We start from the raw sequence: 15,293 nt of genomic DNA, 5'->3' as shown, positions 1-15,293 counted from the left end.
GATAGCTAAATAATATTCCATTGTGTAGATGTACCACATTTTCTGTATCCATTCCTCTGTTGAAGGGCATCTGGGTTCTTTCCAGCTTCTGGCTATTATAAATAAGGCTGCGATGAACATAGTGGAGCACGTGTCTTTTTTTATATGTTGGGTCATCTTTTGGGTATATGCCCAAGAGAGGGATAGCTGGATCCTCAGGCAGTTCAATGTCCAATTTTCTGAGGAACCTCCAGACTGATTTCCAGAATGGTTGTACCAGTCTGCAATCCCACCAACAATGGAGGAGTGTTCCTCTTTCTCCATATCCTCGCCAGCATTTGCTGTCACCTGAGTTTTTGATCTTAGCCATTCTCACTGGTGTGAGGTGAAATCTCAGGGTTGTTTTGATTTGCATTTCCCTTATGACTAAAGATGTTGAACATTTCTTTAGGTGTTTCTCAGCCATTCGGCATTCCTCAGCTGTGAGTTCTTTGTTTAGCTCTGAACCCCATTTTTTAATAGGGTTATTTGTCTCCCTGCGGTCTAACTTCTTGAGTTCTTTGTATATTTTGGATATAAGGCCTCTATCTGTTGTAGGATTGGTAAAGATCTTTTCCCAATCTGTTGGTTGCCGTTTTGTCCTAACCACAGTGTCCTTTGCCTTACAGAAGCTTTGCAGTTTTATGAGATCCCATTTGTCGCGCTGTAGGACTTTTATACTCGTTTGTTACTTCTGCCAGGAAAAGTCTTCCTCAGTTCTTTGAAGTAACTGGTCCTTCTCATCCTATGGTTCTTGACTTAAAAATTATTTCCTCAGAGATACCTTTCCTGACCACCGACCACTCAATCTAAATTAATGTTTCCCCAGCCCTGTTTTAAAACCCTATCACCCTCCTTTTTCTATTTTCCTTCTTCCTTCCTTTCCTTCTTGCTTATTTCTTTGTTCTGTCCTCTCTTCTTTTGTACCATCACCAAAAACATAATAAGAAGGTCTTTGTTTACTGCTGTTTCCAGATCCACAATTGTAACTGGTCCTCAACAAGTGTTTGTGGGTTAATAAGAAGATAAATGGATGGATGGATTCATTATTTCATACTAATACATGCCATTTTTTGATCCCACTATATTCTATCATACAAGGATAATATGACTGTCTAAAATACTAAACGTTAAGAGGTCAGGAAAGAAAGAAACCGGGCTACATATAAAATTATAATAAAACAAAGAAAAAGTGCCACTGTGGGATTCTGGAAGACCTGAATTATTCTGGGGTTGGTGAAAACCCCAAGTGTATATTTTTTGAGGTAATTCTCCCTGATCAAGTCCACAAACTTGGACTTCAAGAAGATATCCTGTCAATCTTGTGGATCACCCGATGAGTCCATAAGCACAGTTAGGTAGAAGCATGGACTATAATCTGCGTGCCACAAGAATCATGGTCTTGGGAAGATCTATAAACCTCACCACACAGTTGGTGGTTCTCATCATACAGTTCAGCAAGTCCTCTCCAGCTCAGCATTAGCCCTATCAGAGTATTTATAAAGTTCTTACTTTATAAACAATATTAAACTGCTCACCCAGTCTCCCCAGGGGATCCAAGTCACTAACTATTCTCTAAAAAGTACTTTCCAGCTCCTACTTGATCTCCTAGAACATTTAAAATAACCTTGCAGTTGGGTGTCATCAACACCGAGGTTTAAGCCATGACCAAACACCTCAGAATGTAGCTTTATACCTGACAGGCTATTGCTTCTGCCCCTAGAGTCTTCTCCTACAGAGAATGTGCTGTACCTTCAATCCAAAGCTGGTTCTTTACTTTGGCATCAAACAGGCTTCTCCAAAAGAGCTGAAAAAAACCTCTTGCCTCTCTATTAATAATTTCTTGAAACTAGGACTTTTTTCATTCCAGTCTTGCCACTAAAGTAGAAAACAACATCATTTTTTATTCATTCTTTACCTCATTTGACCTGCAATTAAGGTGTCTCCTGGTTCCACTTCTCTCAGCAATACATAAATAGCCAATGCTGTTTTGAAAATTACTAAAAGCCGAAAGAGCACTGTGGTAGGATTTTTATATTTGTTTTCATTAGTTTTCTTCTTTGACAATTTCATACATGGGTATAGTGCATTCCGGTTACTTCAGCGCTACCCTTGTATACATATCTCTCTCCTACCCAGTCAACTCCCCCTTCCAACCCTCTTCGTCACATTCAAGTCATTTTGTTTTGTCTAGTTAACCAGGACCAATTGTGTGACCATGGACTGTGAACTACGCATTGGAAACTGGTGATACACAGGAAAAGACAATGACTCCATTTCCCCAAGAATTCACCAGTATCTAATGTCTCATCAGGGTGAGGTATAGTCCTGTGAGTGGATCCCTGATCTATAATTAACTACTAACAAGCCCCATTTTGTACAGTTCATGCAGGCAGCTGTGAGATTGTAATTGCATTTGCTATGTCGTCTCCAGAAGATAGAATTTCACAACCTTTCTGTCTATCTTATGGCTCTTATATTCGCTCTACATTCTCTTCCTCAATGTTCTCTGAACCTTAGAAGAGGGAGTATAAATGTCCTTTTTAGGGCTGAACAGTCAACCATTAATTATTCTCACACTTTAAGCAGTCATTAGTTTCTGTATTTACTGCAGTCCATTGCAAAGAGAAGCTTCTCTGGAGAAGGCTAAGTGTAGCAAGCGTCTGTATATATAAACATAAATATTTAGAAGGAAGTTTGGTGACATGTCTGCTAAAATAAATATAGTAAGTACTCCTCCAGGGCCAAAGGATGACGATCTCAGCCCTAAGTTTTTGAGGGCTGTGGAACAGGCTTCAAATCCAATCAGAGAATGACTGGTTACCACCATAACAGTCATGCCACTCTTGCACAAGTGGGAGCATCTTCCTAAGCAGGTCATTGTTGTGGTTCAGAGGCTTCACAACTGGATGAAACTAGGAATGCCAGTTCTTACCCAGCAGCCTACATGCCTACATATCATCTCTGTGCACTATTTAAAAAAAAAAGCCCTCCTGGAGAAAGTTTGCAGCTCATTTCTAGCTTGATTTCACTATATCTTACAGCTAATGACTGTGATTTCGTCAGCAAAAGGGTCTTAGCAACTAGTTCTGATGACAACCAGGAGGATTACCAAGAGCCTGCCTTGTTTTGAGGTTGGTGATGGGGATCCCTGCCCAACAACTTTGCTTTGATAGGGTTGTCTTCCTTTCCCTGTAGGTCTTTGGGCAGAGTTTGAATGATAAGCAGCACTATTTGCATCACAAAATCCCAGAAGAGACTCTCCCTTGGAGTTATCCCCCAACATACTACATTCCTGCTGCTTTTAATCTTTCTAGTTTTTAACCTGCAGATTCCCTTAAACTTCTGGGAACATGTGTAATGATATTTAATTTTAATTTTGTGGCTACAATGGATTTTGCTGATTAGAGACAGGGGCTTCTTGATGCAGTGCCTTAATCCTCTTTAAAAACTGCTCCTGGGGCTCTCTGCAGCTGTAAATTATAAAAACTAAAGCAGGATTGAAAAATACTCATGTGCTGTGCATAATTATCTGGATTTAAACAGTAACAAGAATGCATCTTTGGGATAATAGAGATGTCCTTAGTATAAGAATTGATTGTTGTTTACTGTGTATCAATTGTATCATATGCTAACAATACAAATCACTCCAAAGAGAAAAAAAAATTGCCCTTACCTGTCTCTTCTTGAATCTAAAAATAGATAAGAAAAAAAGATGATGGATAACTATTCCCCTGGTTCTTTTCCTTGCTAAGTTCCTTTCCAAGTGTCATAGACTCTTGTTTCCTCTCACCTAAGTAGTTGCTATTACCAGGAGTGTCCAAACCATTGACACTGAAATACGATGGTACTTTTTATAAATGTATTGACTCTCCCCACAAGTTTTGTTGAGGCACAGCCTGCCCAAGGGCTACAGATTGCACACAACTTCTTGACTAATCCATAAATTCTATGAGAGAAGAGCCATGTTTGTTCTTACTGCAGTCATAGCCTTAGCACAGGACAACAAATGGTCTAGCTTGCTTGAGAATGCCTCTGTTCTGTATCCATGCAAAACTCACCAGGCACAGGAAAACTGGGATAATTATTCTAACTCCTGAAGTTCTGGTTCCATGAACTGCTTTCTGAACCAAAGAGCAGCTGAAGGAGTAGCATTGACAGCATTATAAGAATCAGTGTGTGAAGGATCAATACGTGATAGAGCGTGACCGGATAGATAGTTCAGGTTTGAATCTGAGCTCTTCACTTGCCAGCCATGTGACCTTGGATTACTTGACCTGTATTTGTCATCTGATCCATAAGATGAAAAGAAAGCCATACCAACTACAAAGGTTTGTAGTGGTTTGAATGAGAATGCCCCATAGGCTCATATAGTCCAATGTTTGGTTCCAAGTTGGCGAACTATTTAGGAAGGATTAGAGGTGTGGTCTTATTGAAGGAAGTGTGTCAATGGGGGTAGGCTTTAAGATTTCAAAACCCCTCCCCTCCTGCTTGTAGGTCAGATGTAAGTCCTCAGCTACTGCCCCAGTGCCATGCCTGCCTACTTCCTGCCATGAGGTCATTGACTCATCCTCTGAAATGTAAGCAAGCTCCCAAATTAAACACTTTCTTTTATAAGTCGACTTGTCATAGTTTCTCTTCATGGCCAGAGAACATAACTGAGACCAAGAAATTTGAAAACCAAGTCAATTAATATTTGCAAAATGCTGTGCAAGTAATCAATAAATACATGACAGGTGACATACTACATGACCCATAGTAGATGCCAACTTTTATTTAAATTATTATGAATAGGACTAGCACTATACCAAATTCTAAGCTATAGGAAATGGCTTTCCAATTTCTTTTACTTGGTGAACTTTTCCAAGTTTACCAAGCAGACCATGTTCTCCCTTCCTGCATAGGCTCTCACTAAGTTGACCATTGTAGTTTGGCATTCTGGCTGCTCTCTCTAAAAGAACTAGGAATGTCTTCACTCAAACCAAGCTTCACCTTCAACCATGTCTCTTGTCCTCTTACATATCAAATCATGGTGGGGCAGTAGCATTCATTCTTCCAAGACAATGATTTGCTTTTGCTGCACGTCCACTCAAGATGAGAAGTAAGTTCCCAGGATGCATTTCTTCTTTGCTCATTAATATTCACTTTGCATCCACAACTGTCTTTGCCCTGTTTGGAACTGGGTTGTTGGCAGCCGATAGATTCATTTGTGCTGAAATGCCTCCCCCTCTTCTTCGTATTTTATTTCCCATACCCAGGGATTTAATTTTCAAAGGGAACTCTCAGAAACTTTGTGTCTTTTAATCTAGGGAAACTAATCTCTAATGATTGGGACTTAGGGCTATGTAGGAGAGAAGAGAGAATTCGGGAGCAGGGTCATTTCAATGGCATTTTACAAGTCATTAGGAAGATGCCTGTCCGTATGGAAAGTTCATTTTGCTGAATGTTCTTTCCACAAATGCTTGCTTTGAGATACAAATTCATCACTAGTTATTTAATGTGTTCTGATGGCGATTGTATTGGAAAGCTGCTAACAAATGGAGAATTACTTCTGATCCTTGAAAGGAAGTTCAAGGAAAGCAAGTCCAAGGTGAGTCTGGGAAGAATGGATCTTACTGCCCCACCACCTACTCAATAGGACAAGGTCTCGAGAAGGTGATGCTCAGGTTGAGAGAAGATATTTACCTTTACCTGAGAAAGGTGACTAACCTACTAAGGCAGGAAAATGAAAATGGCCAGAGACAAATTCATCACTTACCTTTTATTGCAGATCTTCCTCCAACCACAATAGCCTGGATTTGGGGAATCAATTCCAATGAAGCCCACTTTTGTGACCCTTTTTTAAAAGATTATTTTATGTGTATGCATGTGTGTCACCCCCCTCCTCTGTGTGTGTGTGTGCGTGTGTGTGTGTGTGTGTGTGTGTGTGTACACCAAATGTGTGCAGATACCAGAAGATGCCAGAAGAGGGTATCAGATCCCCCAGAACTCCAGTTTCAGGAGGTTGTGGGCCACCTCACATATGTGCTAGGAACCAAATCTGGGTCCTCTACAAGAACAGCAAGTTCTTAGCCACTGAGTCATACCTGCAGCCCCTCTCTTATCTTCTTCAGTCTGTTTTTCTTTAGAATAGCCCATATTTCCAATTCTGCTGTCTCACCAAAATGTACATGTCCAGTGTTTGACTCCTTTGGAAACTTACTTTAAGGCAAAACAAATAAAAGCAAGCACGTAAGCTGTGCTAAGAGGTGATGAAGGACATTAGATGACAGGTAACTTCATTCACTTCTTGAGAGCCTTAGCCTGAAAGCAGCATATTTCAAGCCTAGTAAGAGTAAAACAGGGGGTTGGGGATTTAGCTCAGCAGTAGAGCTCTTGCCTAGCGAGCACAAGGCCCTGGGTTCGGTCCCCAGCTCCAAAAAAAAGAAAAAAGAAAAAAAAAGAGTAAAACAGAGGAGTGGTTCTCACCCTTTCCAACACTGTGGCCCTTTAACACAGTTCCTCATGTTGTGTTGACCTCAACCATAAAATTATTTTGTTGTTACCTCATAACTCTAATTTTGCTACCATTACAAAGTTTAATGCAGCTATCTGATGTGCAACCCCTAGAGGGGTCACCAATACAGAGGAAATCAGTATATATTTCAGACCCACCCCTCAAAATTCTAGGGCTTCCCACTGGTAATTTGATGAGGTAGAAATTAATACTAATAGTTGCTCAACCTTTCTGTGGCAAGATTTTTGTAAAGACTATTTTATTTCGCATTTGGTTACTACTTGAAGATTAACCATCTTTAATTTGGAACTTTAATTTTATTTTTTTAAAAAAAAGGAAAAGTGTAGTGTTGTAGCACATACCTGTAACATCACCATTCAGGAAATAAAGGCGGGTTTGAAGATAGCCTTGTCTACTAGTGAGTTCCAGCATAGTCTAGTTAAACAAAATATATCAAGGTCACACTTCCAACAGCTTTTGTTTTAAAATTGATACAAACAATAATGGATCCAAAGACCTCCATCTCCTTCTTAATAAACTCAGACAACTCTCACCCACAGTCTTCACTTCAGACAACCAAGAGTTAAACTCTGATGTTCAAGGTTACAATATGGACCTCACCGATACCGTTGGTTAATGCCAATCAACAGTGAGTAGACTTTACTTAGAATATGCCTACAGTGTACAACCCAGCTCCTTGGACCAAAAGGCAGGCCAGCTCTCTGGTGACATGAAAAACTAAGATGGCACTCAGGCCACTGCAGGCAGTTCTGCTCAGAATATGTCATCTAAGAGCTTTGAATGATTCAAAACATCTTCTCTCCCCAAGCTACCAGAGAGTAACAGAGTTATCTGTTCTTGTGCGTGAAGGCTGAAGTTCCCTGAAGTTTCGAAGAAGCAATGTATTAACCCAATATGTATATTAATGCCCCTTTTCACCCTAGAAGAGAGGGACTAGAAGAGGGGCAAAGTATACACATGTGGATGGTCTAGCTCATAAACCAATATGTAAAGTAGTATGTTCTCAAACTGATATACCAAAATTATTCCAATGTGCAATTTTATTTAACTTTTGTGAGTGAACGGTGACCCCAAATCCATTGTTTTGAACCCCTGACAACAGAAAAAGGGAAAAAAACTTCTATATTTAAGATCTCGCTATGTTGACCCAGCTGACCCAAAAGTTGAGATGTAGATGAGACTAGCCTAAAATTCAAGAGCTAGGACTGAAGGCATGTTCCACCTCACCTGGTTCAAGGGTGCTTGGTTTGGTTGAGACAGATGAGGCAGAGAGGGTTAGAAGTGTCTCCCTGTGAAGACACCAGTGATGTACAGATAGAGAGGAAACACTGTAAAAATCAAGCAGACGCCGTCTGTAGACTGAAGAAAGTGGCTCCAGAGCAATTAAACATGCCCACCCCTCAATCTTGGACTTCTTGCCTCTGAGACCGAGAGACTAAACTTCTGTTGTTTAAACCATCTAATCAATGGGATTTGATTATGGAGCCCTAACAAACCAACACCGCAGGGACACACTCACATTCAAAGACGACAATTGCATTTACTTACTTCTAAATAAAGTCTATTGATTTCAGGGTAATGTTTCAGGGCCCGGGATTACCATCTCGCAGTAAACCCTCTCTATGCACTTGTAGCCAAAATGAAATGGAGAGACAACTAAGCAAGCAAGCTAAACATATTTCAAACATTTCCTGACCAAAAGACAAGAGGTAGAGAATAGAAAGTGCAAGCCCTTCTGCTGATTGGTTGTCACTCTCATTATTAATATTGCACTGGGTAGCAATTTTATCTTTGTTTTCTCTACCTCTGTCAGGGAGTGGACATCTGTGTGCCTCCCTTGTTCTTTTTCTCCACACTACTCCCCACCCCCACAACAACATGGCCCTTGGGTATCGGTATAGCTTCAGGTTATTGCATAGACTATGGACATCCATGTAGCCCTCAGTTGTTAACATGGGACACCAAAATCAACACAGACCCTGGCTGCTGTAGAACCACAGACCCAGATGTGGCCCTCAGAAGCAGCCTAGGCCTGGGTATCACCATAACCTCAGGTGGCAGCTCGGGCCACTCACATTAATATAGGCCCCAGTAGCACCACAGCTCACAGACATCAACATGGCTTCAGGCTGTAGCATAGATAACAGATGTCCGTGTGGTCGTAGATGGTAACACGGGTCATGGATGTCAACTATGCCTCTGAACACATCTGGATCGCTGACTGACACATGGTCCTCTGAGGAGGTCCAATGTAGAAAGTGAATCATTCCTCATCTTGGCCAGCATCGTGGCCTAGAACCAGAGCGGTGCTGCAGCCAGGCAGCATGTTTGTGGGCTGAGTGCATTTGCATAAGTTCCAAGCTACTCACGATACCCCACCAACCACACTGGACAACAACCCGTGCCACGCAGACCTCAGTTCTCTCTCACAACTGTCACCACTGTCACGTCTCCAGGTCTGCCTCTCTCCACAGCACAAACACTGCTTTCCTCCTTCATCTTTCCCACTTGTCCATCGCACATTCACTCATCATAGTGGAACCCGCGGGCCCCTCCACACCTCTATTAGCCCCACATACCTGTTTGAGGAGTGGGACAGGTCCAGCTTCTGCTGGTCCAGCTCCTGCCAGGCCCTCTCTTTCTATACTTCTACTATTATAGCAAAATAATTACATAGCAATGAAAGCATAGTAACAAATAATAATAAAAAAAAAAAACTCACGGTGGTGAAACTCACAACAGATGCCCAGACAAACCAGTATGTAAGCTTTGAATCAACTAGTTTAGCACTCATCAAGAGAGTCAGCTAGCTGTTAACAGCCTATGGATTGAATGATACTTTATGGCTTGAGAAACTACACAGAGGACTGGGTAATTAATGCCTCAGACATAATTCCCACATCACTATCCTCAAGCTATCTCCAAACAATAGCTACCAGAAGCTGTATAAAGTCTCTGCTTCCCTAGCAGCTCTACACAGCAGGTTAGAGACCAAGTAGCTTGCGGAGTATGTTTTCTCTATGTCCTTCTGCCTCATTCTCTCCCTCTCATCTCAAATAGACTACTTACAGGTGAGTTCTTTTCTTAGCTGAGGTCTTATGCCAGAAGAAGGCAAAGCCAACTGGGCAAGGTGAGCCTGGCTTAGAATCCTGGTTCTAGACAAGTTACTTTCATCGAATACCATTTTTTCATTGTTATATGAAAATAGTTAAATAAACTGTGGGTTTAAATAAAATAACATATATGAAGCACTGAGTGCCACATGTGGCATAGCACATACCTAACAAGTTCAGATTTCCCTTCTGGCTGAAGAGCTCTCTCAATTAGATGAGTTATGAGACAACCCACTCCCAACACTCTACCTGAGACAACAAAAGGCGTTTAATTGTCCATTCTAAGAGTCAGCAGCAATCCGAGGTGGACTCATTTGAATGGTTTTTGGATTGGGGATTTTTTTAGGTTTGGGGGGGGTGATGTTGTTGTTTTGGGGGTTTTGTTTGTTTTGTTGGTTTTTTTGTTTGTTTTGCTGACTTAAGTGGACTCACTTGTATGTAAAGCAGCACCAGAGGAATAATTGAAAGCTAACTATTTGCTGGGATGGCCAGGGACATTGGCCTGTATGTCCCTAATGGCTAACATAGGCATCACATGGCAGCTCAGGTTCCCAAGATCAATGAGAGGGGATGGGGGTTTTGCTAGCATTTGATTATGTTCTTTCTGTTGCTGTCTCAATGGCCAAAACAAATCTAGTGGCCAGTCTCAGGTGTAACCAGTCTTTTTGTTACTTTAATGGGTTTTTTTCCCCTCTCCACCCTTCCAATCCCCTAACATGAGAGAAATACGGTTGCAGGGGAAAGGAGGCATCAGGATTGTTAGACTACTCCCTGCTGGTGGGGCAAATCCAATGTTTGTCATCAGGATATCTCCAAGCAGCAAACAGCAAGAGCAGCAGCAGGGGCAGCAGCAGCAGCCACCTCTCTTGGAGCTCTGACATTTATATACCCTCGTAAGAATCCCCAGAATTCCAATCGTAAACTATTTTTAGCTGGAAAATCATGCCCCTGACAGAGCATGAGACAAATCCTAGTCAGCTCCTGTGACAACCTGAAGCAGCCCCATATCTCACACCTAGGACCACTGAACTGAGAATGGGACCCCTGTTGGAGGAATTAGAGAAAGGACTGGAAGAGCTGAAGGGGCTCGAGACCCCATAAGAACAACAATGCCAACCAACCAGAGCTTCCACAGACTCAATCACTATCAAAAGACTATACATGGACTGACTCTGGACTCCAACTGCATATGTAGCAGTGAATAGACTTGTTGGGCACCAGTGGAAGAGGAAGCCCTTGGTCCTGCCAAGGTTGGACCCCCAGTGTAGGGGATTGTTGGGGGGAGTAATGGGGGATGGATGGGGAAGGAAACACACCCATATAGAAGGGGAGGAGGAGGGGCTAGGTTTCCTGATGGACAGGAAACCTGGAAAGGGAATAAAATTTGAAATGTACATAAGAAATACCCAATGTAATAAAAATGGAAAAACATGAAAAAGAAAAAAACCCAAAAACATATTCATATAACATTTCTGCTTTCAAAGAAATCAAAATTTTCAGTATACTGTTCATAAAGAACAGTGAAAGATTCCAGTTTGTTTTGTTTTGTTTTTTGGTTGGGGGTGGGAGGTTCAAAAACTAAGACAAAAGTGTACTTAGAGGAAGCCCGGAAACTTATGGCCATATTTGCAATCTATCACAGAGGGTATAAGAGACAGATAGAGACAGAGAGAGATGTGGCTTCCACGTGATATGTAGGGACCACCAAATGTCAGTAGTGTGATTTCCTGGTGCTTTGTATCTTGTTAAATAATTGACAGGCAGAGAGGCTCTTCTAGACAGAAAATGAACCTTAAACTGCATTTACTAAGAGCAGGAAATGAAATCTACATGTTGTTCTTTTTATCTTTGATCAGAAATGCTCACTGGAAAAATGATAAGAGGGTTTTAAATCCCACAATCTAGTTGTTATGCAAAAATGTCGGGTTTTGTGGGTTTTGTTTGCAACTGTAACTGATACTGTTTGCAGGCAGTTCTGCCACTGAGGTCTGTACTTTTGAAGGCAGGCACTGAACACATGCCCCAAGAGTCCGTCTCAGGATGTAAGGCCCACCAAGCCAAGATGTAAATGGTAAGTATTTTAGAATCAACAACCCCTTCTTTTCACCAAAGACCAATTACTTCTACACCCAAAGGCTGCACAAGGAAACCAGTAAGAACCCCTGCTTCCTCACGAAAGCAAATCACTTGTCCAAGTTAATTCGAAGCCATAATTGCTCATCTTTAATTTCAGCAATAATAATCCTTCTAAAATATTTCATAAGACCTCTTTATAAAACTCTCCTTTATGGAAACTTTTCTAATAAAAGAAGAAAGTATTATAAGTAACCTCAGGGGAACAGTGCAAAGGGTTTAGTAAATTGCAAGCAGCATTCCTGACTGCTGAACAAACCATGGTCTGCTCTATAAAGCCCAGAAAGGCTTGAGGCATAGCCATGAGATTGAAGGAATCATCACGTTTTTGTGATTGCATTTATTCCTTCTTAGACTGCTACCTATGCCTGTTATTGTATAGTCTCTGTGTATAATTAAGATCAAAGAATGAAGGCCGAGACCACCTTCTAGGAAGTTACTATGCAAAAGAGGGCTTGGGATTGTGGTAACGACCCTTGCTCTTCCCCAGCCTCCACACAAGAGCATATACTGAAATCAAATAAAAGCTCCTAAAACATTTCCTAAGAAATGTAGCTGGGCTCACAAAAACAGGGCAGGCAAACTACTCTAACTGTCAAGTATGCATACACAGAACATGTCAGTTTGTCCCCAGCTACACTATAGCTCCTTTGGAGAGGGCCTAACAGGTCTTTGGATTCAGCTGACCCATATCTAGAGACAATTGTCTGCATTGTGAGCTAGGACCACCCTAAAAGGCAGGACCATTCGATTTATCATCCAAGCCAGGATCATAAAGTATTCCAGAGCCATTGGCACAAACGAGAACTGTCAGGTGACCTCTGCATGGAAGGTTGACTTATTAACTATTTAAGAAAGGGCTATTTTTTTCTCTGTTGATGTAATCAGACCAAGCCATGGTAGAGCAGAAAGCATGCATTACAGAGCTCGCTGAGCACCCAGCAGGACCTCAAAACCTACGTAGAACACCACTGACTCTCCACATCAAATATGTGGGCTTAGCTCAGTGTCACTCAAGCACAGCTCTCAAGTCTAGACAACAGTTGGCAGCTGTTTCCCGTGGAGCTTTGCTCTTCTCAACGCCCACAAGGTAACAGTAGTGAAAGAGAAGGCATGTGTTAGCATCTAACACGATCACTCAGCCATTCAGCGTTTGGTGGAGACACTAAACTATTCAAACATCCCCCAATACTGCAATAATTCTGCCCCTCTGACAGGCCTATGCAGCCTTTCCGGTACAACCCTATGTTGTGAGGCAAGGGATGCCTTCTGAGAAATGTGGCCATATTGTCACTATGCAAACATCATAGGCTACTCTTCCATGAACTGACATCCCTTTGCCATTTTATGATGGCATGACCAAAATGTCCTTATCAGCACATGACTGTCTCATTCTGCTGAGCCAGTGATGACTTGTTCCATCATTCTTTAAAGGGATCTGACAGCATTCATTTGCCTCTTCCTGGGCTTAGTGCTTAACACCACAGGCATATAAATAGCTCCATCAATTATTACCAGAGCCTACCCTCAGCCCTGGAGCATCAACCCCAGGGGGGTTCAGTCAACAGAGAAGGCTACAGTGTAGTTCTAGGATTAGAATTTTAGTTTTCCTTTGATTATTATAGGCTTTCTTTTCATCTAGATGCCTCGTGAAAAGAAAAAACACCCTCTCCTGTCCTAAGTGAATGCTTATACCAAAGACGACAGTCTGGAGATCTTACCGGGTAAGTATTAAAGTATTAGAGTTTATCTCCTTTTAAAGAGGGCTGACTCAGCGTCAGCCTGGTGAGTTCCTTTCATATTGCAAACTGGCCGATAGTACTGAATAAAAACGGGTCTGCTGACATGATACAAATGACTATGAAGTCTTTAGGAAAAACACTCATTTCACCACTGCCAAGCACCAAGTGCTCTCTGATCACGCCGCTCATATTAGCATCTGTTGCAGGATAAATTGACTCAAATTCTTAATGATCAGCACCCTTCTCCCTCAATGGTTACTACCCTGGATCTTGTACCAGAGCCACAGCAATAGACATTTATTGGGGCCCCTCAGTCTTCAGTCTCACTGGACCCCAACCAGTCCCAAGTACCCACCCACCAGCTTCATTATAAAGCAAGCTGCATAGGACATGTCAATCCCCTGGGTTAAATGATTAGTAGGGGGCTCTTGCCTTTTAGAGATGTCCCTGGTTTGACTCTATCAAACTCTACATGAATCCAGCTCACCATTATTATTTCTTGCTGTTCCTAGGCTAGACCCCCTTCTGTGTCCCATTTCACCACTCCACTCCACCATAAAGTTTACAACACTCACACCCAGGGTTCAGATCAGCCACTTCTCACTCTAGATGCCACCCAGCCTTTCCGCTATGCCCTTTCCATCGTCCAGGTCAGAGGTCAAAGCCATGGCCCCATAGAGGAAGTGGGCACCAACCAAAAAGTACAGGTACCTTTGCCGGGAATGGAAGCTGGAAAGGGCTCTTTGTAAACAGACAACCTCAAGGAAAAGCCCTTCTGGATTGGTTTCAGCCTGGGGGCATTCACTTCAGCTGTCTGACCTTCAAGGCTATAAAATAACTCCGTGTTCTTCCTTCCAAAGCTAGCTGAAGTCCAACCGGACTCTCTCATGCTGTGCTCCCTAGCGGCCCACCCCTTAGGGAACCTCCCCTCCTTATACTGTGCAGCATTGATCACTTCTGCTGATGATCTGGCCCGGGGACACTCTATCCCAAGTTATCGCTACTGTTTTAATGCAGGTATTCTAACCCTCAGCAATATTTAAAGCCTCTAAAAGGACGTTGTGTGTAAATCTTACAGCACATTCCTACCACAGCACCTGTCAAGCTATTCCAAATATTTTTCTACCCAAAAGCTTTAACAGATTCCCTTTAATGGCATCCTGTCAAATCAAGTGGAAACGTTCCAGCGTAACATTCTGAGCCTCCCATGATTGGAACCAAACATGTACCTTTCTTCCCCACCTTCTCACACTGCCATGTCCCCAAATCCATGCTGAACTCCTCACCTCCCTGCTTCTGTCCACGTCGCCTCTCTATTTACTCTGCCCATCAAAGCACCACTAGTCACACACCACTCGCTACTCAGTTCTTCAGCTGTGGCCAGGTCCCACTGAGCTGTTCTGTGAATGCAAAGTTAAAATGGATTTGAAGACCTAATTTGGGCGGGGAGGCTAGGAGGAAGTAAAATATTTCAATAGTCTCATTATAGTCATAGTATTTGGATTATCTGAGGTTCAATACAATATATTATTAGAATTAATTTCACTTTTGTCTTTTGTTTTCTTCATATGGCTACTGGAAAATTATGAATTATATAATAGGCTCATGTTCTATTTCTACTGGATACAGCAACGAGGGGTTCTTTATCCACCACCTCTCTTAGACCTGGCCTGACCAAGCACAAAGGCTTGGACATCCTACTTGCACAGGTCCTTTTCTGATTCATGATCCTCATGATCAAGTGTGATTCTTCCTTGCCAGCCATCCCCA

At 42.1% G+C, this 15,293-nt stretch overlaps 1 long non-coding RNA gene across 3 annotated transcripts in view; it reads right to left on the bottom strand.

Moving 5' to 3' along the window:
- LOC147994801 (uncharacterized) overlaps positions 1 to 15,293 on the bottom strand; it is a 340,279-nt gene that overhangs the window by 182,714 nt on the left and 142,272 nt on the right. The window lies entirely within an intron of this gene.

Source organism: Rattus norvegicus, chromosome 4 (genome assembly GCF_021556685.1).
Source record: "Rattus norvegicus strain SHRSP/BbbUtx chromosome 4, alternate assembly SHRSP_T2T, whole genome shotgun sequence".
In the NCBI taxonomy this organism is placed as follows: domain Eukaryota; kingdom Metazoa; phylum Chordata; class Mammalia; order Rodentia; family Muridae; genus Rattus; species Rattus norvegicus.
Note: the sequence above shows the minus strand (reverse complement) of the source record. Positions and strands in the feature narration are given on the sequence as shown.